General features: G+C 41.6%; 1 long non-coding RNA gene across 1 annotated transcript in view; it reads right to left on the bottom strand.

Moving 5' to 3' along the window:
* LOC145983133 (uncharacterized) overlaps positions 1 to 19,993 on the bottom strand; it is a 63,642-nt gene extending 43,649 nt beyond the window's left edge. The window contains exon 1 of the long non-coding RNA XR_014441225.1: positions 19,925 to 19,993. This is a non-coding gene — a long non-coding RNA (uncharacterized LOC145983133). The remainder of the gene's footprint in view (positions 1 to 19,924) is intronic.
* Between the last annotated feature and the right edge of the window lie 3,621 nt (positions 19,994 to 23,614).

Below are 23,614 nucleotides of genomic sequence, written 5' to 3'. Positions count from 1 at the left end.
TAAGGCTCGTCGGTGTTGCCTACCCACTCTACAAAAATTCTACTATATGATATTTTGAAACTTTTGAATGCAACTTATCATAATTTTCCAACTGTGGGACCAAATGTTTATATATCGTGACTTTTGTAAACCTCTTTCGGGAACAATGTGTCGCACACACACACGTGCGCGCGCGTGCCTGTATTGTGACGCAAGCAAACAAAAAAAACTTTGCGTGTCATTACAAAAAAAACTTTGACCGTATTCTTAAATAACTAACAAAGACAATGAATCTTTTTGGCTTCCGCAAACAGATCAACATGGAGACTGCACCACCAAATTCCAATAACCTCTTACCTTCCGTATTATCTAAACTCAATGGTTTACTGATTGTTCATCTCAACAGCATTTGGACGAAACTGAATGACGATGTGGGCAAGATGTTTTATGTTTTTAATAACAATTTACATTTCTACGAAATTCCGATCGACGGGAAACTTCAAATCACCGTGAATCCGGAAAACGCAGGCGAAATCAAAATTTCTACCGGCAAGAATATTTTTCGAATCAAGCACGACAAGATGCTTTCTAACATTACGTACGATGTTTCTGCAGGAGATTATCTTTACATGGAACTTCTCGGAGATTACGACAAACTCATTCCTCTTTTTGTAGAATTACGAATCGTCTATCCTATTATAAATAACCGTTAACCAAAAATGCCTAACGACATTTTCGGCAACACCAAGCGTGTAGACCACGCAGAAGAGATTCTCATGTTGGACATTCGAGTTAAGAAGTTGAGGACCGATTTGATTGCTTTGCAGGAGACCTTAAACAAAAGTTTAGAGTCGGAAATCGCTACGCTCCAAACGCAATGTCTCGACCCCATTCTGAAAATCGATTCCGAACTGAAAACGCTCATAAAAAATTATGTCGACGTACCTTCTTACGACAGCGTTCAAAATATACAGTTGAGCGTGGATTCGCTTCAAAATGATTTGGCCAAATTACAGCAATTTCAATCGAAAAATGAAGATTTGGAAAAATTGAAACTCGAAATCGAAGAACGAACTTCCGCAATAGAAAAGAATTTCTCTGAACTTCAAACCGTCGTGAACGATATAGACGCAGAACGCTTGCATGTCGTTGTTTCCAAATTACAAGAAGAATTCACCAGCACGTTGGAAGAAATTAAATCCAAGTTGAAGACTTTGGAAGATACCATGACGAACCTACCATCGTCGGACGAACTGCAGGTCATCGGTAAAAGCGTCGCGAACATAAAAATTCAATTGGAGGCCTATCAAGATTTCGAACACATTCAAACCACCATCGCCACGCTTCAGGCGTCCTTGGAATTGATCAACGAAGAAATTAAAAATATTCACGCTGAAGCGAGAGCGTTGACGAGCATTCAAGACACGTTAAGCACGGTTCAGCATAAAATCGAATATTTAGAAAATTTGAACGTCGAAACGAATCTCGCTCATTTTCATCACGTACTCGACAACATACAGGGTGACTTGGAATCGTTACGGACGAGCGTGCCTTCGAGCGAAGATTTGGAAAAATTGAAAACGGCGGTGACGGCACTATCCGATTCGAGCGACATCAAAAGTTCATTGAGCGATCTCGAGAGTAGGGTGGCCAATCTCCCCACCTCCAAAGAATTGCACGCTTTGAAAAGAAACATATCTCGAATGCTGAAACGACTAGAAACGGAAACGGCGAACGTGGAACAGATTCGAGACGAAATTAGTTCGCTGGTGTCGACGCTGCCCACTTCCCAGAGCGTCGCCGACCTTCACACGCAGTTTACAGAGATGCGAAGGATCGTGAACGATCTTACCGAGAAGAGCTCGAAATTGAATCAAGTCGAGAACCTTCAGAACATCGTCGTCAACATCAGAGATCAAGTCGGAGTGCTGGAATCCACGCAGGAATCGACGCTGGCCTCTTTCGGTGCCAAGTTGCAAGAACTCAACGAAAACTACAAGCAGTTGAACGTGGAAGTGAAAATCAAACCGTCGTTTTCTGCCGTAACGGATGCCATAATCGAGCATTTGCTGCCCATCGAAAATAAACTCGGACAAGTTCACAGTAATCTGCTCGGCGTCGACACTAAATTCGCCAAATTGTTCACCTTGCAAGCCATCGAAATCAACAGCATTCCCAATCAACAAAGAATCTCCACGTTTGTCGAAGGTAACAAACTGTACATGTTACATCCTTATCATCCGTACTACAAGTTTCTCCTCGATGGCACGATTCAGATAAACGAATTTTCGTACTGGTCTCACGGTAGAAAAGCTAGCGTTCCCACCATGACTTTGATATCGAATCGTGGTGTCCAGAAAGCAGGAAACATTCCTCTGGCACGTTGGAACGAAACGCGCAACATATATGAAATACACGAAGACGAAGATCTCACCGTTTTCGACGTGAGTGCCGGCGATAAGCTGATCATTCAAAACACGAGCGAAGTGCCACCCTCTTTGAATCCCATCACGCTTGTGCTTCTCTTGAAACGTAATCTCTAAAAAAAATGTCTAGGCAAGCCATCGTCGAAGAATTGCATAAACCTGCACGCCGTAACTACGAACGTTTGGCTGTGGTAACCAAGGGCATCGACGACCTCTGGCAAAGTGACCTCGTGGAGATGAGTAGCGGCAATTTGAAAAACGTGCATAAATTGAACAAGGGCAACAAGTACCTCCTCACCGTCATAGACACGTTTTCGAAATTCGCATGGGCTGTACCTTTGAAGGCGAAAACGGGAACATGCGTCACGGAAGCATTCAAATTAATTTTTCGCGAAAGCGGCGGCAGACAACCACGGTTTCTGCAAACGGACAACGGTAAAGAATTTTACAACGCCGTATTCCAAAAGTTTATTCAAAAACACAAGATTCGACATTATTCGAGCTTCAGTCACATCAAAGCCAGCATCGTGGAAAGATTCAATCGAACCTTGAAAACTCACATGTGGAAACGATTCACGCTTCGGGGAAATTACAAATGGGTCGACATCCTGCCGGAACTCGTCGACACCTATAATGATACGGTACACAGAACGATAGGCATGAAGCCAGCCGACGTTACCAAGTCCGACGAGCAGCGTTTAATTTCTACAGTTTACTGTCCAAAGTACACACCCACGACAAAAAAAGCTAAATACAAAATTGGAGACCTGGTGAGGATCAGCAAATTCAAACGCACCTTCGAGAAGGGATTCACAAAAAATTGGAGCACGGAACTCTTTACGGTGGTTCGAGTTTTACCTGGAAACCGACACACGTATATAATAAAAGATAGTAGCGGCGAGATTTTGAAAGGAAGATTTTACGAAGAGGAACTCTCTAAAACGAAACACCCCGACACGTACCTCATCGAGAAAGTATTGCGTAGGAAAGGTGACAAACTGTTTGTCAAATGGCTGGGACTTCCAGAAAAGAGTTGGATCGACGCGGACGAAGTGATCTTGTGAGTACGTGGAACGTGGTGAAGCGTCTACCGGATCCGGAAAGTCAAACGAGAAAAAAAAAGAAAGGCGAGTTGCTTCCCGACAGCATCCACTGTCTGATCGTAGGTCCTTCAGGGTGTGGGAAAACGACACTGCTCGTGGACAAATTTCTCCTCGCACCGAATTGGTTAAATTGGAAGAACAGGCACCTGTACGTGTTCTCGAAAAGTTTGGAGCAATCCAAATACCAGCAACTGATGAAACTGTACGATGGTCTGGACATTGCAACTTTCGCCTCGGAAATAAAACCACTCGACGATTGTCGTGAAAATTCAGTTGTTGTGTTCGACGACGCCATCCTGGAAAATCAAAATGAAATTCGCAACTTTTTCACGCAAGGTCGTCACAAAGGAATGGATTGTTTTTACCTAGCTCAAACGTTTTCCAAAATTCCAAAACAGTTAGTGCGCGACAACGCCAATTTCATATGTTTGTTTCGTCAAGATCACACCAACCTCAAGCACGCGTACGATGACTACGTAGGCGGAGACATGAACTACAATCAATTTTCGGAAGGCTGCTGCTCTACTTGCTGGAACGGTGACGATTTCGGATTTGTGACGATCGACATGACGAGGAAACCCAACGATGGAAAATACAGAAACAAAATCAACGACTTTCTAAACGTTGCAACGTTGTGAGAAACGACGTGTATAAATAACGTCATGACGAAACGAAAAATCGAAGACGAAAATCTCAAGCTTCGCGATTACCTCGCGAAACGCTTCAAAGGTTGGAAATCCGAGAATCGCGGATTCTACGAAGAGAAGAAACGTCAGGATCAACCTGTGATCGATGCCATCAGCAGTCTAGGTAAAGAAATTAAAAGTGTCACGGAACAAAATAAAAATTTGATTAATGAACTCGTACCGCTCGCAGCTAAAAGTTACGCCGTACCCACGCCCATTTCGAGCATTCCTTCGACGCCGTTCGAACTGAAGGATGCACCGGCACGACGTCGAGCCATAGGCAGCACGTCGTCTTCGGATAAAATCGAGTTGGGACCTTTGGCACGAGACTACCTGAGCACGGGGAAATTCGACAAGGATGAAGTGTTCGGATTGTATCCCAGCATGGAAACCAGCGAAGGCGGCGGTGTGGTGTGGAAGATTGGGAAATCGAAGGTGACCTTCGAAGGCAACGACATTAAAGTCAATTTAGGCGACAAGGATAGTTGGAACAGGTATCCGGGTACGGTGGGACTGTGGGAACTCGTCGCCAAAAAGCAGCCGAAGGATTACACCGACGAAGATTACCAAAGTTACAAGGAAATTCTGATCATGACGGATGCCTTGTACCAGAACAACGACGCCTCGCAGAATAGGGTGAAATCGAGCAGCAGCGAGAAGTACAGGAATCTCATCAAACCGATTTGGAACCAGGTCAAAACAGGCAGCGGCGTCAAACGCTACAACACGTTACCCAAAGAATTCGTTTGGGTGGACGACGTTAGGAAGCTCGTGGACCGATTGTTGGTGATAGCCGGCGAAGAGAATGCAGGCAACCGTAATTTCTACAACGAGAAGGTTGGCATCGTGGACATGATCAGCACGAAACTTTCCAACTTCATCGTGAACGACGACAAGGGCATAGGTTACCTGATCAAAATCATCAACACGCTGCCTCCGAAATTCTGGAACGTGGCCGAAGGAAAGGGACTCGTGAACGACATCATCAACAAGTTACCTTTGAGATGCATCTACCTGGCTACCAGTACTGCGGACCGGGTACCAAACTCGAGAAAAGATTGGAGAGAGGAGACAAGGGTGTGAATCCGTTGGACGCGGCATGCAAAGATCACGACATCGCCTACAACACCACGCAGACGGATCTGGATGCACGTCACGAAGCAGACAAAAAATTGGAACATGTAGCTTTCGAAAGGTTCGTGAGCAGAGACGCATCGCTGGGTGAACGGGTCGCCGCACTGGGTACCACCATCGCCATGAACACGAAACAAAAATTGGGGTGGGGTATATAAATAACATACCGTAAAAAAAACTACACAAGAAAAAATCTCAGAATATATATATAAATAACATACCGTAAAAATAACACATAGAGCATCAACATGAAGCCCAAGGGTGTCGTGTACCAGATACCATATTCGAATCTAAAAAATCTAGGTGCTCTCGATGGGTTACTCACCAAGAAACAACGCGAGAAGAAACGTTCTTGCTTGTCGAAAGGACACGGAATGAAATTGCTGCTCAGCACACCTCAATTGAAAAGATTGCAGCGTTCGCGGAAACAGCAAAAGATCGGAGGTTTCATATTCAGCATCCCGGCCATCCTGGCGGCATTGGGGGCCGTTGGAAGTTTGGCCGGCGGAAGTGCCGCCATCGCGAAAACCGTCATCGACTCGAAGAAGAACAAGGCGGAATTGGAAGAACAGAAACGTCACAACCTGGCCATGGAGAAGAAAGGAGGAAAGGGCGTGATGAAAAAGTTTAAAAAAAGAAACAGAAGCACTCACCAACCGAGACATTGAATCTCTGATCGAACCGTTACAAATCAAACACTTCAGAGGAGTTTTCATGTCCGACTCGTTACCTTCAACCGTCAAAAGAAGAGAATGCGGCGTAGTCAACTTGGACGGTCAAGAAAATCCAGGCACGCATTGGATATGTTACCACAAAAATGATGATAAAGCATTCGTTTTCGATTCTTTCGGAGGTGTTCCACCTACAAATTTAATTCATTATCTGAAAACAAACAAAACCTCCATATACTACAACGACGAACGCATTCAAGATTTCGGAGACGTGAACTGCGGTCATCTCTGCCTCTCCGTGCTCGCGTTTCTCTCTAAAATAAATAACCCTACGATCGAGGATTTCCAGAAAGCATTGTGGAACCTCAAACAGCATCACTAGGATGGGCGTGTTCCATCTCACGAGCGAATCTTCAATCTTGAAACTCACGCTGCACGACGACATCGTCTATCCTAAATCCGTGGCTCTGCGTGCATTCTACAGCATGTACCTCATACCTAATGTTACGCAGCACAACAACAAAATTAGCGTCGGAAGCGAACACATCGTCGTCACGCCAGGACAATACAATCTTTCCACTTTGCAAGCTCAATTACCCAAAGGCACATACCTTTCTCAAAATTCGGTCACGCACAGAGTGGAAATCCTATCCGCGACGGAGACCGTGGACCTGGGCACCATGGGAGAACTTTCAGGTTTCGAGAACGACACCAAACTCGAAGCTGGCATCAAGCACGTAGCAACCAACATTCCTAAATTCTTGGCCTTAGAGACTCTGAACGTGCACTGCAACGTGGCCGAAGGTATGATCACGAAATCTTCGGACGGATTGTTAGGAAGTCACAAGCAGACGGGAATCATAGCCACTTTCAAACCAAGTTCCGAGTTCATGGAACCGATCATCTACACGCCCTCTTCGCCGATCTATTTTCCAGTATGTCGCAACCGCATAGACGACATAGAGTTGGTGGTGACGAACGAGAAAGGAGACGTGGTGGATTTCGCAGGTGCCACTACGACGGCCATCGTGGAGATCAACATATAATAAATAACCATACATGTAAAATGGAGCAAATCGAAAGTTACGAATTGCAATCTTTCCCTCCCAACCGTCGCACGTTCGCCAATCTCAACGAAGCGAACAGGGAGATCGAATACGACATGGACGTAGGCGACGGGTTTATTCATCCTCACAGAGCGGACCTCTACCTTCAATTCGACGTGGTGAAGAAAGAAAGCGGAGACGCGTTTCCCGCAGCAGCAAACTTGATACTCGTGGACAACTTCGTGCCTCACCTGTTCTCGCAGGTGGAGGTGAGGAAACACAACACTGTCATCGACAGAATAGATTATCCAGGCATCACGTCGACGGCAGTGGGAACGTTGAAATTATCCAAAACGGACGCAGCGTACTACCAGGCCGGGGGATTCGAAGCCGGGACCAAAATATCGACGAAAAGTCACACGGTGCTCTTTCCCATGCGTCTGCTGCCTGGTTTCTTCTCGGACTACAAGGAGATCATGTGGAAGGGAGGACTGAGGATCACGTTTCGAAGAGCGGCCAACGACAACGACGCACTGATGCGATACGCTACTTTGGGTCCGGACGGCACCACGCCGATAGCCAACACTTTACCCGAAGCAGCGAAATGCGTCATCCGGAGCATGGAATTGAGAATGCCGGTGGTGGAATACGAAACGAACTACGCCCTCAAGTACAAAGCGGAGATCTTGAAAAGTCCGCAGGTGCCGATTCACTTTCACGGTTACCAGTGCGTGCAGAAGATGGCGTCGGGAAGTCACATGGAATTCGACGTGACGACGCAGTTCAACAACATACAGTTCGACATGCCAGATTTTGTCGTAGTGCTTTTTCAGACCGGACGCGATAACGATCAGGAAAAAGATTCCAGCAAGTTCGACGACTGCAAGATCAAGAACGTTTATCTGAAGAACGGTAGGAACGAAGTGTTCCCGCGCGAGAATTACAACCTCGACGTGACCAAAGACGATTACCTCAAACTTTACGAAGCTTACACGGCTTACAAACGCGTGACCGAGGGAAGCGTGGACATGTACTACGCGCCCAGCGAATTCAAAGCACGGAGACCCATGACCGTCATCAACACATCTAAGAGGAAGCAAGTGGTGGTCAACGATCGTACCAACATCAAGATTGTATGCGAGTTCCCCGATGCCTTGCCTGCAGATACTCTGTGCAGTGTCATTCTTATTGCAGAGAAAACATTTGTGTATGACGTCAAGAATGAAAGAGTGACTGAACAGTTTTAAATAAATAAAAAAAATAGCACACAATAAGAAATGTGGAATTTTATATATATAAGTACAAATTGTAATTAGCAGTTTCCAGAAGTTTAATTTTGCTGTGCCATGCATGCATGTAATCGAGGAAGTGGAAGTAAATTAAAATTGTTTTTTTTTCGCATTGCCTATTACTTTTTGTTGCACTCTGGGCAGGCCTTACTAGTTTGGAGGCGATAGTGGCCCCACGGAAGTGTATGGACCCCACATTCAAGAATACACCTCTTGTCGTCGTGTGCATCCAGAGCAACTTTCCTGACAATATTAGTTGTAAGCACATGATCGACGCTTTGGATACGATGCTCTTTTTGTAGAATGGGCGATTTTGTTCTGAGGCACTCGAGGTAATCCTCAAACTTGAGGTGCTCCCGAACCACTTGCCTGCTTACACCCTTTGCCTTTTTTGTTACAGAACCCTCAGCCCGGATCGCATAGGCTTTGGCACGAAGTCCAGCAAACTCCACAATCACATCCCAGTCTTTCTCGTCCTTGAGTTTGCCGGGTATTTTTTTGTTTCGGGGCAGAATTCCATACCGGTTTAGCTGGGGATAGCCCGATGTGTCGAAGAGCTTGACAAGAGCTGGAACTTTGGCTATATCACCATACGCATCGGGCGTGCGAACATGGTACACCAAGCTGTCTGTGTCTGTGTAGAGGAGCGAGATATTGTGGTTGTAGTGTGCACGTAGTATGCCGTAATATGTCTAGAACATGCACAACTTGCTCAGATCCAAAACTGCAGCTCCCACATAGATGGGCTTGTTGAGTAGCACCTTGCCCCGGTTCATGTGAATCAGAGACATCTGTTCGTTGTAAATTGTTCGAGACCTGAACAGCGGGCTTGCAACAAGTCGACGACACTGTGTTTTCTTCGTCACCAACCTCACATCAACGCGATTTCGCACATTCTCCATGGTCTTCCCAAATACCGCATTGTTCATTAATTTGAAAAAATCGCGATCAAGTTCCGAAGTGGCAGCAGTGCGATGGTTGGTGTTCAGTTCGATGTACGGCTTCAACCATGGAGACTGCCTGAACAAGAGCACGTGGTAAACTGCTTTGACCGAGACCCCTTGCTGCATTAACCACTGGAGGTTCCGGTAGTGTAGCACATAATGCTTTTTGGGCTCCAAGTCCATGACGAGCTTCGGTTGATCCGAGCCAGGTGGACACTTCAATTCCGGAGCAGGCGAGAGGTCACAGAATGTATCCTGCAGCTTCTCGGGGAAGTCAAGGTCCACCTCGGCAAAAAACCCAAACTCGTCGCACTCTTTTTCGATGTCGTGGTATAAAGGATCAACCCACTTAAACTGTCCTGTTGGGAGTGGCTGCATCATGGAGTGCCCGTAAAGATTATTCACGTCAGTGTACATGATGTAGCTTGATGGTTGGGAGGGGTCGTAACCAGTGGCCATGTGGTGATTGTTGGCGTGTGCGAAGCGTTGCGACACTTGGACCATGCCGCCCCGGATAGCTCTCTCGATGAAAAGCATGATATCATTATCGGAGATAAGTGAAAGTTTAACTTTAGTCAGCAGGAGCATGGCCGACCATGCCAGTCCAGGAAGGCTGTAAAAATATACAGGGTCCAGGTTGTAAATATTTATCGCAGTCGCCCGAAACGCCTGGAACACATCGGCAAGAAGCGTCACATCAAGCTTCAGGTATGCATCGTGGTAATCACCGAAAGTTCGGCAACCCAACTCGACCCACATAGACTGAGCATGCTTGTACTCCTCGTCGGTAATACCTGAACCTCTCAGCTGGCTGTAGAACTTATCCTGGGGAGGCAGCAACTCTTCTTCGAACTTGGAAGGGTCTGTGACGTATTCGTAGGGGTAGACCCCTTTACGCCTGATGAGTGCGACATCTAAGTTCGGGAAACTTGATGTAGTAATGGCTAGTTGGTCGTCTCTGAGCTTCCCAGCAAGAGCATCGAGGCTTGCCTGGAGGAACCTCAGAGAGTCGAGGAACCGAAGCTCGATGCTGCTGCTTGAGTTGGGGATCGGCACCCACTTGCTGATGCTAATATAACGCTCCTCGTTCTGCGCCAGGACATTGATTCTCGCATTGTCGTACCCTAGATGTGTAACCAAGTGATGGAAATCATATCCCGAGCCATTGTGAAAAAAGACCGGTATGAAGCGCGGGTCCCTGGCTCTCAAGTTACACCTGTTGCACCACGGGCCAATGTAGCTTCCGCTCCCATAATGGTCATGGTGGTGGACCTTTTTGTTATCGTCAGTGAAAACCGAGTTGCAAACAGGACAATTTAGAGCCATTTCGTGCTGATGCTTGTCTTCCGGAGACAGAGGCAGCATGGGCTTGGGGGCCAACAGCACCTTCCCTATCTTGATGGCTTCCTGTTGCATTCTCTCCAGGAAGTGTTTGGCCGGGTCGGGACCGCGATACACATAGGGCTCGGAGGCAATATGTTGGTCTCGCCACACCACAACATAGGAGTAACTCGAGGCCTCGTGGATTTGGAAAGGAATGGTAGAGGATGTTTCGGGGTTGGGCTCGCAGTTAGACAGAGGTTGAAGAAAGGCCTCGAAGTCTGCTACAATATAGGCAGGATGCTTCACCATAGCACTGTGCATGCGAAAGCACTCTACTGCACCAGGTTCGGGCAGGATAATTCGTGCAGGCTCGTTGGTACCACAGTAGAACATGTGGCGAGCTAGCTTCTCAGCAGCAATGTTGGGACCTCTGATGCGCCGGTAATCCTGCTGTTCTCGATTATTAAATGTAGCCAAGCACCTGCGACACACCTCGACGTGGGTTTTGTCTTTGCTCCGTTGGCTCGAAACAAGCCGAGAGAGGGAACGGATAAGGGTGTAATGGTGATGGGTCTCGTCCTTGATGAGCAGGAGGTTGATTTCTCGTACCTCGTTGTTGTTGCTCACGTTGCTCACCCGGATGGGGTGGACCTCATTTTCGTTCTCGGTGAGACCGTAAACATTGATGGCTAATTGCAGGCCCAACAAGTCACGAGCACGAACCTCAAACTTGTGAATATGCGAGACTTCTACAGGGTAGGCAATCCCGGCCATTGCATCCTCCAGTTCCGACTCATACTGCGTGTAGTGGTTAACACGGCGTGGATTGTTTTCCCTAGGTATAGGGTGCAATGCTGCCAGCACCGACCAGAGGAAGCATTTGGTGTCTTTGTTCTGAATATTGAGAACAGCTTTCCTTGCTTCAACCTCGGGTGGCAGGGCAATATAGCTAGACCCTGCCAGTGGCAGGGACTTGCTAAGTTTCAGACGAAGTTCGTGGGGGTCGCCACACAGCGAACCGCCCGAGCCTTTAGCCTGATGCTCCTCATGCTTTGCCACAAACTCCTCGACAAACTTGTCGTAGATGCTGTCGAGGTCAGTGACATCTGCCTGATGCAGTGTTTTTGCTTTTGTGGCATGGAAGAATTTATATATTTCATCAGACGGTTTCTTATACTTGCAGCATAGCACAGCATAGAATTTAGTGGAGTATGTAGCCAATGCATCGTTGAGGATGGATATTATCTTAGCTCGCTCGCTCTCCAGAAAACTACGCACATCGCAGAAGCTGTCTGATGTTATGTTAAAGTCTTCTAATAAATGCTCAAACGCAATTCGGTCTGCTTTCTTCGTCAGCTTGACGCGTTTGGTAGGTGGCGATGCATCGAGGGAGGTTACTTCTACCTTTCGCTTGGAAGGTTGCGGTAGAGATGTTCCAGTGCTCTTGCAAGTAAGCTGGTGTCGCTTGAAGTTATCAATAGAAAAATTTATTCCACACTTAGAGCACAGTTTGGTCGCACATATTCGCTTTTTCGGCACACAAGTACGACAGTGCCTTTGAAAATGTTTACTTGACACAGGAATTTGGCACGTAGGGCAATTTTTTTCAGAACGCATAATGCAGAGATTTTTTTGGGGGTATGTTATTTAATACCTAATGCTGTGCAATGCAAAATATAATTGTTCACTTTTTTTTTAACTATTTTCTATGACCTTACTTGGTTTTTTTTTTTTCGCCAAATTATATGCTTCTAGTCTCCTATACAATACAATATACGTACAATATTGTCAACAGTATCATATTTGAGCAGGTCGCTTGTCGCCTAAACACTACAGCTCACAGGTTGGCAAAATCTGACATGAAAGCAGATAATACGCTTATGCCTTATTTATATATAATTTTCACGGGGCGTTCAATATTGTCAACAGTATCATATTTGAGCAGGTCGCTTGTCACCTAAACACTACAGCTCACAGGTTGGGAAAATCTGACATGAAAGCAGATAATACGCTTATGCCTTATTTATATATAATTTTCACGGGCGTACAATATTGTCAACAGTATCATATTTGAGCACGTCGCTTGTCACCTAAACACTACAGCTCACAGGTTGGGAAAATCTGACATGAAAGCAGATAATACGCTTATGCCTTATTTATATGTAATTTTCACGGGCGTACAATATTGTCAACAGTATCATATTTGAGCAGGTCGCTTGTCGCCTAAACACTACAGCTCACAGGTTGGTAAAATCTGACATGAAAGCAGATAATACGCTTATGCCTTATTTATATATAATTTTCACGGGCGTACAATATTGTCAACAGTATCATATTTGAGCAGGTCGCTTGTCGCCTAAACACTACAGCTCACAGGTTGGTAAAATCTGACATGAAAGCAGATAATACGCTTATGCCTTATTTATATATAATTTTCACGGGCGTACAATATTGTTAAGAGCGTTAGTTTTTGTAGAGGTCTCTTTTTCCATCTTCCCTCTATACAGTGAAGCTGTAGAAGACACAATTAGCTAACCTACCATACAACATACTTTCCTAATTAATATGGATATTGTCACACATTCCTCTTATTTTATACTGTTGTAAATGGAAAAGATTATGTACGGTAAATGTTTTGTACATTATAGGGAAAAAATGCAAAATATCCCCCAACTTTAATTCGATCCACCTCTGGATCGAATTTTTTACATATTTTCACGCCGCCATATGTTGTTCTATTTTGCTTCTTTTACTTGCCTTGCTTAATTAACTCTCGCTAATTAGCATTTTGTACACGCAAACATTCACATGTGCTTTTTATTATTTTGTGTTCGGTAAGTACAAGTATATTCTTACATAAATTATTGTTTAATTTAATAAATTGTAAACTCGGAGCCTGCTATACTAACATTCCTTCTGTCTATTGAAAGCAAATGTTGCATACATGCGGAAATAACACAGAAAAAAAAGCGGATGGAAGCAATTTAAAATCAGTAGAGCAAGGTCAGTATTACGAGAGCGTAAAAACATGTGCTTTCATTCAACTTCGAAAAATAAGAATAAATGTGTGCATACAGAACACATATGCTTTCTTTTCACAGTTGTAAAATCATATAAATTGTACATGAAGTAAGTTGCGGGAAGGCTCTCTCTTTTATGTCTGTGTATATGTTGTACAATTAGGTACAAGTTGTTGTACAATTAGGTACAAATTGTTGTACAATTATTTCCCCCAGTTGCCCAGTTGGAGTTGGGGGCACAACACTGGTACTATTTGTAATCACAGTGCTTACTCATGTATTTTGTTTAATATTTTATTTCAAATTCACTGTCAGAAACTAGTGTTGCCAGTTCCTGGATGTAGGTTTACCTACTCTGTTGGTTGTCACTGTCAAGCTTCCAGTATTCGTACAGCATAAAAAAGCTATAACCCCCCTCTCAAAATATATACATTGTATACGCCAAGATGCTCAATAGCCTAGCAACACATCATGAAAAAACATGCCAAGAGAACCCAATGGGTTTATAAGTCAGTGCTGCCAACTCATATTTGAGCAGGTTGCTTGTCACCTAAACACTACAGCTCACAGGTTGGTAAAATCTGACATGAAAGCAGATAATACGCTTAACTCTTCCCTCTCTTTCTCTCCTCTCTCTTTTTTTTTTTGTAAAAAGTTGTAGGTAGGCTGTCGGTTGTTTAACTCTTCCCTCTCTCTCTCCTCTCTCTTTTTTTTTTGTAAAAAGCCATGGCAAAAGTACCAGTAGGTTGGCAACCTTGCTTTAGGTTAGGTTAGACAAAAAAAAGCTGTAGGTGGGCTGTCGGTTGTTTAACTCTTCCATCTCTCTCTCCTCTCTCTTTTTTGTAAAAAGTTATGGCAAAAATACCAGTAGGTTAGCAACCTTGCTTTATGCACTGTAAGGCAAGCCTCAAGCAAGGTTGCCAGCTCCTTGCTTTAGGCTAGGTTAGACCTGGTTAGGTTAGGTTAGGTTAGGTTAGGTTAGGTTAGGTTAGGTTAGAGTAGGTTAGGTTAGGTTAGGTTAGGTTAGGTTAGAGTAGGTTAGGTTAGGTTAGGTTAGGTTAGGTTAGGTTAGGTTAGGTTAGAGTAGGTTAGGTTAGGTTAGGTTAGGTTAGGTTAGAGTAGGTTAGGTTAGGTTAGAGTAGGTTAGGTTAGAGTAGGTTAGGTTAGAGTAGGTTAGGTTAGGTTAGAGTAGGTTAGGTTAGGTTAGGTTAGGTTAGGTTAGGTTAGGTTAGGTTAGGTTAGGTTAGATTAGGTTAGGTTAGGTTAGGTTAGAGTAGGTTAGGTTAGGTTAGAGTAGGTTAGGTTAGGTTAGGTTAGGTTAGGGTGGGTTAGGTTAGGTTAGGTTAGGTTAGGTTAGCCAGTGAAAGATCATATAGTAGAATTTTTGTAGAGTGGGTTGGCAACACCGACGAGCATCAAATAATGATTTCAAGCCTCAAATAATAATTTCGAGCCTCAAAAAAAGGAACATCCAATAAAATTGCCAAATATAAAAAGGGGGCAATAAACCCCCCCCCTCATAAAAAGCTACAGTAAAAACCCACAGTGTCGCCAACACTAGGCCCCCAACAGTATTGCCAGACATAAAAATACATGGACCCCTCAGGTCCTTTTATGAAAATTTACAGTGAAAAAGCTTTCATTTTTCATGATGTCAAGAGCATCTACCTCTAGCGCAGGTTGCTTGTTGCTGACTTACAGACTGATAAGAGCTTATGCAAGAGTATTCTGTTTGGTGAGTTGTAGAAGCCACAATTACCTAACCTATTTTTTTAAAAATATATTTGTAAAATCCATCTAATGTCTGAATTTAAAAAAAATATATATTATATTTGTTAACTGTTTAAGGAAAATTTTTGCAAAATACCCCGACAACGTTTCAGCTACTAGGACCTCATTACCATGAGCCTAATCCTAGTAAGCCACATACACACCTGTTCTTCGTATCGCATATACTAGTAAGTCAGATGACATCATGGGAGAATCACATTTCCCCCAAGAAGCCCACCACAACAAACGTCGCACATGCTAGAAGAAACAGGATCAGGATATTTTATGCTAAATTTACGGCTGCCTGTATGCAGTTATAGGCAAATCATTAAAAGAGCGCTCTAATATACAATGATTTCTCCTACCATGTACCCTAACATACAATTTAACATAACAAGTAAAATTTCGATTCGTCTATATATACCCAACAAAACTCAGAAACTGTCATACGCGAGAGCTAATATTTTGCAACAACTGTAATTACCCAACACTAGCAACAAGAACAAAAAAAATATATCAATTATTTGTATAATATTAATTAGTAACTTTAGATAATATTAATTATTAGTTTTCAGTTGTAATTAATTTTAAAAAACAATTAATAACATGTTAGGTGATGATAACCAAGTGCAAAAAGCATTGCATTTTTTTTTTACACACAAACAAAACACCACATAGTTCACAAAACCTCTAACAGATGGCAGATAGTTACATGGTTCTAGTTAGGATGATTTTTGGGTTGTTGGATTGGGGTTGAAGAAGACTATTTGTTGTAGTGACCACAGTATTGTTTTTTTTTGTGTGTGTGTGTTTTCTGTTCTCTTACGAGAATTAATATAGGTGGTCATAGAACCCTCCAATTCATGACTTAGGAAAAATCTGTTTGGTGATTCATCACGTACACCTATATGTGAGAAAAAGTATGAATAGTGGTAGTGTTGCCAGATGTAAACAGAGGGCAATAGACCCCCTCATAAAAGGCTACAGTAAACCCACAGTGTCGCCAACACTAGGCCCCCAACAGTATTGCCAGACATAAAAAATACATGGACCCCTCAGGTCCTTTGATGAAAATTTACAGTGAAAAACCCAGTAGGTTAACAACACTGTCAAAAAATCTACGGTAGTGTTGCCAGATGTAAACAGAGGGCAATAAACCCCCCCTCATAAAAGGCTACAGTGCCCCCACAGTGTTGCCAACTCTGCCCTCAAAATATTCATCATAAAAGGCTACGACGAGCGCCACAACCTTGGTGATTTTTTCGGGTAAGGAGTTGGCAACACTGCGCCTTACGAGAGAAATCCATTAAGGCGATCGAGCCCCACGAGCCCCAAATGATGATTCAGTACCCGGACACTAGGTCTACTATTCTGTTTATGTCTGAATATGCACAGAATCAATTCCTAGTTTACAAGGAAGAAAAAAATCAGAGATGGCTAGTTACCTTACAACGAATTGGGGAATTAATTATACAACATTCTTGTAAATCTTAGAGCATATGATAAAGACACAGAGAGAGCATAATAACAGGCGTCATTGTGCTATTAGTGTGTTTAATCTCAACAATATTAAAATGTATGATTTTCATGTGAAAACATGTTTTGAACCTTCACGTCTCCATTGCAAATGTTACAATATACGTTTATGGTAAAACATGAAGGGAAAAACTAACAACGTAGATTGAACTAAGGATGTTATTCTTTCATTTCAATCAATTATATTAACCACTACACCTTGGCTACACTCTTAACTGGAACCACTTTTTGTACTATTCCGTATATTTATGCATGAATATATAATTCCAACATAAACGTAATTTCTTCTCTATATGCCACGATTCTTAACCGAAAGGAAAATTGAACAGACAGCACGACGAATGTGACCTTTCCTCTATCATCATCAAAATATTTCATCATTCATCAAATTTTCCTTCACAGAACGTGGGATATGCTGTGTGCTTCAGTTTTTTTTTCTCTTTTGCTCTTTCCTGTATACCGCTCTCGGACAAAGTGAATGAAGAAAGAAGTAAATTGATTAGATGAAGGAACAAATCACCAATGAGAAAATATGCAATTAACATTATAAATATATATTTAAAGAATTTCAGCTTCATTAGTCTTTACAAATATTTTGTAGTCTGCGATATAACATGAACTGTACGTATTAAGAACGTACAGAATTTCCTTAATACTCTGTTTCATTTCATAAATATTCATTGTGTACAGGCAACCCTGAAATTTCACCTATCTCCATATGCAATTAACAAATGCCTTGTGTAAGTTAGGTTATCTAATATCAAATGTCATTTTCTTTAAACATTTGGTGAACGCTGTGTGCTGTACAGTTATCTTCTCAGACATATATGTTTGCATAGTTAGAATGTTAACTCACTTAGATCTTTTCGATTGCCCCTTTTGTTTCGTGTGTAGATAAATATGGGAAAATTTCTTGTGGTCTTAAAGTGTGCCAGACGTATTTTCTTTTCCTGCCATGTCATACATTTTAAACTTATGCCCGTCATTCACTATGAATTTGAAAAAGAATCGCAATTATCTTACAATTTGGGCATCACATAATTTGAATTTTAAAAAATCTTTAAATGGGTAAGTAGAAAATCAGTGGGAAAACAGACATGAAATATAGAGAAGTGTGTTTGAAACGAGGAATGCGTGCAGTTGATACATGATATTTCAAAATATTTTCAGTCACAATTCTGACTTCGTGGAATGTTTTCCACATTTCTTGAGATCCTTGTTTGAAGTTGTCTCGACACTCAAACTAAACACTGCTGGTGTAGAAGATGCTGGAGCACATCATTTGTGTGTCACTCGGATTGTGAGTGAAGGTCAGTGAACAAAGAATATTCTTCCAACTGAGATACATTTTCGAATGCAACGAACGTTTTTCATTGTAATACGGCAATATAGTTTTTCTGATTTTTCTGAGACACTTTTAGGCAATGAAAGAAAGGAATTCAATTTGTTCTTAAAACTACATATTTACTTCAGCATTTTCCCTCAGACGTTTGTACGTATTACAAATACAACAATTTTAATGATATATATCAGTCGTGGTTTTTACAACATAAAACAATTTGATGGTGAGACAGACAGAATCTCCATATCATTCACAGATGCAATATGAATTGCCTTCCCTTTTGAATCACTGCTGCAATGAAAGCCATGTTGGAAGAACGTATTTCTACCACTACACAGTTGCTTCATTCATTTTTAATTATTCTGTGCTGGTATGAAATGTAGGTGTTGTGTTGTTAATTTTGCATCGCAAGAACAATATTTGAAGCCACTCTATTGATCAATATTTTAGTCGAAGTTGCTTCTGCGGTGAGTGATCCATGCACTGGTTTGAACAGGTTTTTTTTCGGAATAGAATAAATTGTAAAGGTGTTCTTCTCACTGTTTCTATGAACAACGTATCGTTAACAGCTATGTAATATACCTACTATCGGTTATTATTAATTGTTTCAGAGTTTCAGTTTTCAATTGAGATTTCTCAGCATTCCACATGTTATTCATTAATGAGAAAGCTCTCTCAGTGGCTGCATTTGTGGCTGGAATGCACAAACTGAACTCTACAATATCAAATACCTGATAAAAGGAAATACATTTTTCCTGAAAATATTTGAATATCTCAACCCATCTTAAATCTACTCTCATTTGAGCAGTGTTCCATGCTTTCAGTTTTTCAAGAGTAGCATACACTCTTACATTTGAAATTTCATCAAAGAGATAAGAATCATTAAGTTGCTTTCCTGACCATTTGTTGAAAAATTGTACGCTTTTTTACAACCTGTCCCATTAGATCATCGAATCCAGTTTTACCCAATCCAATACAGTCATTTCAGAAAAGGGAGACGAACACTGCTTAATATATTCAATACAAGTTGAATAAAATGAACGCACGTGTTCCTTAAAACTTGACATACAAACAAACCCATTTTCCTCCAGACTTTTCAGTTTCGACTGCACTATAAGAGGCAAAAAAAAGGCAGTTATATCTGTCAACTAATTTTTGTTTAAGTTCTGCAATCAATGCAGAACCTTCTATCATAGAAACATATTGACATTCTAGAAAGTGATCAAAATCATTAAAAAGTGATGCATTGAAATGGATAAAATAAAGCCATGTTTCAGATAGGGGGTCCTCAAAGAACATTTTAATGATTGTGGGACACTTGTCCTGTGATAGAAAGTATGATTTCAATGCTGGATAGAGTTTAAGTATGCGCTCTACGGCTGGCAACAAAGACAGCCACCTAGTTTTGCTATAAGAAAGAAACTTTGAGAACTCAATCTCCACGAAGTCACAAAATTCACGTAAAGCATGTTCACGTATGGTACAGTATATATATGTAAAAATATGGGTATATTTTGTGCACCACACTTTCTATGCAAATCGGTAAACAGTCCATCGCAGTTTGTACACAATTATTCACTATATGGGCAGAAGAACCTACACTTAGAATTGATTTGTTTAAGCATTCCTGAACAATACTGTAAACATTTTTTTACCTTTTCTTGCTGCTCCTCCAAACTTGCAGTTGGTGTTGTCTGCACTACATCCAACAACTTTAGTTTCAATGTTGTATTCATTTAATGTCTTCAGGATATAGGAAGACACAATAGCGGACGTTTCACCACACTGATTTTGAAAATTAAGAAATTTAACGTGCACTCCGCTCAAAGGAAGGAAGTAGCGCACCAACAATGGAAGCAATTTCGTAGTTTTATGGTTCGACGAATCTGTGTAAACTGTAATCCAACTCTTTCTGAAGCTCTGCAATTGCATAGGGGCTTTTCACATTTGTCACGATCGCTTCGCATTTTGTTCTTGCACAAGCATATTGTGGTTCGAAGTACTTCTTAACAAGTTTCGAACTACAGTCTGTAGAACGAAACGATTGATTGTGTTGCACTGTATGAAATGCAAAACACGTTTCTGTTGCTGCCAATTTTTGTTCTTTAGGCCCAAAATTTGTGTTTCAAAAAAATGTAGAAAAAGTAGCACTAGATGCAGCAGCAGCGTCGGCAGATTTGTGTTTTGCGGTTTGCAGATGTCGTGTTATTTCAGACCTTCCACTGTTTGCAATTGAAAACTCACGTGAACATTTTTCACAGTGAACATCACTATCGCTTTTGACTCTCTTAAGAAATGGATAAAGAGATTTCAGTTCTGAATTAAATGCACATTTCCTCCTACGAGGCATCTTCACCCGACAGTATTGAAATACGAGAGGTGCACTTCAGGAACAAGATTTGCACTCTACGCACCCCGCAACAACTGGACCGATCCGTGCCACCTGACCCTTTTGTTCGCAACTGTCTACAACCTGCTCTCTGCCGTGGTAACTACACATTGTTCTAACCGGATGTTCATTCTCTCCAGCCCGACCACAACAGAAAAGTATGTTCTGCATAAACAGTTGACATGGAAAAGACAAATGAAAATATTAATAGAAAATAAATATTTGAACTTCGGAGACCGGAGTAGAAATCAGGACATTTCGCAGGAGATATGTGACAGAAAGGACATATCTTAATTTTATACATGGCTTCGCATTCTGCAGGACAGCCCATCAAAAGAAAGTACTCTACTGCGAAAATCAGTACGGATGGTCACCCTACTTTATTGTCGTGTCAAGACGAAAAACACCATGGTATTATGCAACAAGAATAATGTACTCGTGGTTGAAATCCCGGAGTTCTTTTTCGGACAAGCTGTATTTCTTAATTTTCATTTTTAACCTTAGTTTTAAAGACAAAAATGGTAATCGGAATATTTTTAATGGACGTTTGCACTTACCGCTTGTATTTTCCTGCTTTCATTACTGTTTTTATTTGAAACTTGTATTTTCACAAAATTTTGGGAATGGGCTGTAGCCCCATCAGCTCCACTCGCGCGTACGTCAGTAAATCGATGGTTTTTCAATTACCTGAAATTTTCATATAACGTGTTTCCCATCTTGATGAGAGTTGACTCGTATCTCTTAAATGGCATACCAAATCAATTTTCCGATATATTTATGTGATGTTCAATATTATTTAAACTATTCTTTATTGGACCACGTTAGAACTTTATGATATGCGACTTAACAGAATCTTTATTTCATAATATGTAAAAATCAGTAATTAACTTCATATAATTTTGTTGAGTAAAATTTCAAGAAAATGCCACAAACATACACACACACACACACACACACACACACATACAATGCATTTATGAAAGCTCCGTTAGTCTCCGTGACGTAATGCTCCGATGTTAGACACTCAAAGAAAAATAATCACAGTGAAACTCATATTTGTAATCATATGACAGTTCTTCACTGAGGTACACTCGTCACAATCTAGATTATAAAAAGAAATATTCTTCCACTACGCAAGCGTCTGCCACAGCACATGTTAGAACTTTGTCAATCGTTAAACACTTATCCCATCAATGTTCTACGTTCAATACGGAAGAGTGACAATCACATTTTGTAAAAGACACGTTATTCGACATATATGGCAAGGTAAATTGTCCTTGCAGCAGTTATAAGAACACGGTAGACACAGCTTCACCGAAAGTGTAATTCTACCGCTATCACCCAGTAACTGTAGATCCAACTCCGATTTAACTTTATGCGATGTAAGGGTTGAGCCACCCACGTAGAAAACCCAGTTGTCAACCCAACTGTCAATTCCACGTAATATGCCTTGGACTGAATTTTGAAAAACTAACGAAGCTCTGGCGTCTGGACCTTCTGCCAATTATTTTACCTTCCTTAGGACTGTGTGCGTGTTTTCTTATGTTTTGTACATGTTCATGCTTAGTGTCCCTTTACAGCAACATCTTTTAATTGAAGTCAGAATATTTTAGTCTCCGACATTACAGTTTTGTTATTAAGAAAACGTAAGGGGCTATACCCCGTATAAGTTTAGTGGTGCAAAATAGCCTAAGTACTAACGCACCCAAAATTTTAAGATCAATCAATCAATTCATTAACCTCTGTGCGCATAGTGTAGGCTTAAAACAACGTTAGACAAACGTTGAGTAAAATAAACGAATCGTGTAATTTCATTACCACCCCTCACCTTGATATTTGTGTATATTTTATAAGAAAACTTCTTGTAGGCCAACGAGGCTGTGGCGTCTGGATCCATGGCTAGGAGTATCCTCATCGGAGTCGTGTTTTACTGTGTTTGTTCTTGTGCGTTTTGAGTGCCCTTTATAGGCTCAGCTTTTAATAGGTAAGGAAATGTTATCGTTGGAGAAAGTACAGTTTTTTTGTTATATAATGATTGAATGAATTATTTTTAAAAAATGAATAAGGAAGTTTCTAACGAAAATATTTTATGTTATTGTTAGGGATTTGTTCAAAATTTTGTCTTAGTTAAGGGGCCTATACCCATATTGAGTGATGGGCAAGAAATATCCTATGTGTTGTTATGGCCACATTATGAAAAAAGGACCAATCTCTTCGATTACATATTTCACCAAAGTTTTATACTATTATTTGCAGTACATTATTTCAAAAACTCTCTTGAAGTTTTAAAATAATGTTCCTTTCTGTTCATGCTCGAAACCTCTTGTATGCTGAGTGAAGAACCACCCATGAGTGTTTATCACTTTGCGCTACGATGCCAAGTCTCCCGGGTTCGAATCCCGTCGTGGGTAACGGGGTTATTTGTGAGTGTTCATTCATCAATTTCATCATATCATCACTCATCCCCACTGTCGCGATTATCCAAAAGTGGCAGAAAAGCGAAGTAAAATAAACAGAATCAATTAATCAGTCAACGAAATAACCACACTTTCTTCCAGTTTTCTTCTTACCGCCCCGTTAACTGACGGCGAAGTCCTGTGAAGAGACTCCATTGAATGGCAAAACATGTTGCCAAGCCCAGGAAAGTGTAAAATACAAGGTGATTTTTAATTAATTCCGGGGTTTCGAAGATTTATAGTACAAGAACTATAACACTTACCACATACATAAAAAAGGTGAATATCAGTACATAAAAAATCTCTCCAAGTTAGCACTCGTATTAAGCCCCATTTCGTAGATTTAACCGTTTTCAACTTCTGGACTGAACACCAAAGCTCTGACTGCTTATAGTAAACACCTTACTATATTCAGCGCTGCAAGTTGACGAAAATGAAAGTAACATTATTACTACTAATTGTTGTCGGCAGGTGGATTGTAAAATTAGATATCTCTGTCA

Source organism: Lepisma saccharinum, unplaced genomic scaffold, assembly GCF_977018435.1.
Source record: "Lepisma saccharinum unplaced genomic scaffold, izLepSacc3.1 HAP1_SCAFFOLD_687, whole genome shotgun sequence".
In the NCBI taxonomy this organism is placed as follows: domain Eukaryota; kingdom Metazoa; phylum Arthropoda; class Insecta; order Zygentoma; family Lepismatidae; genus Lepisma; species Lepisma saccharinum.
This window is presented reverse-complemented; position numbering and strand designations above follow the sequence as displayed.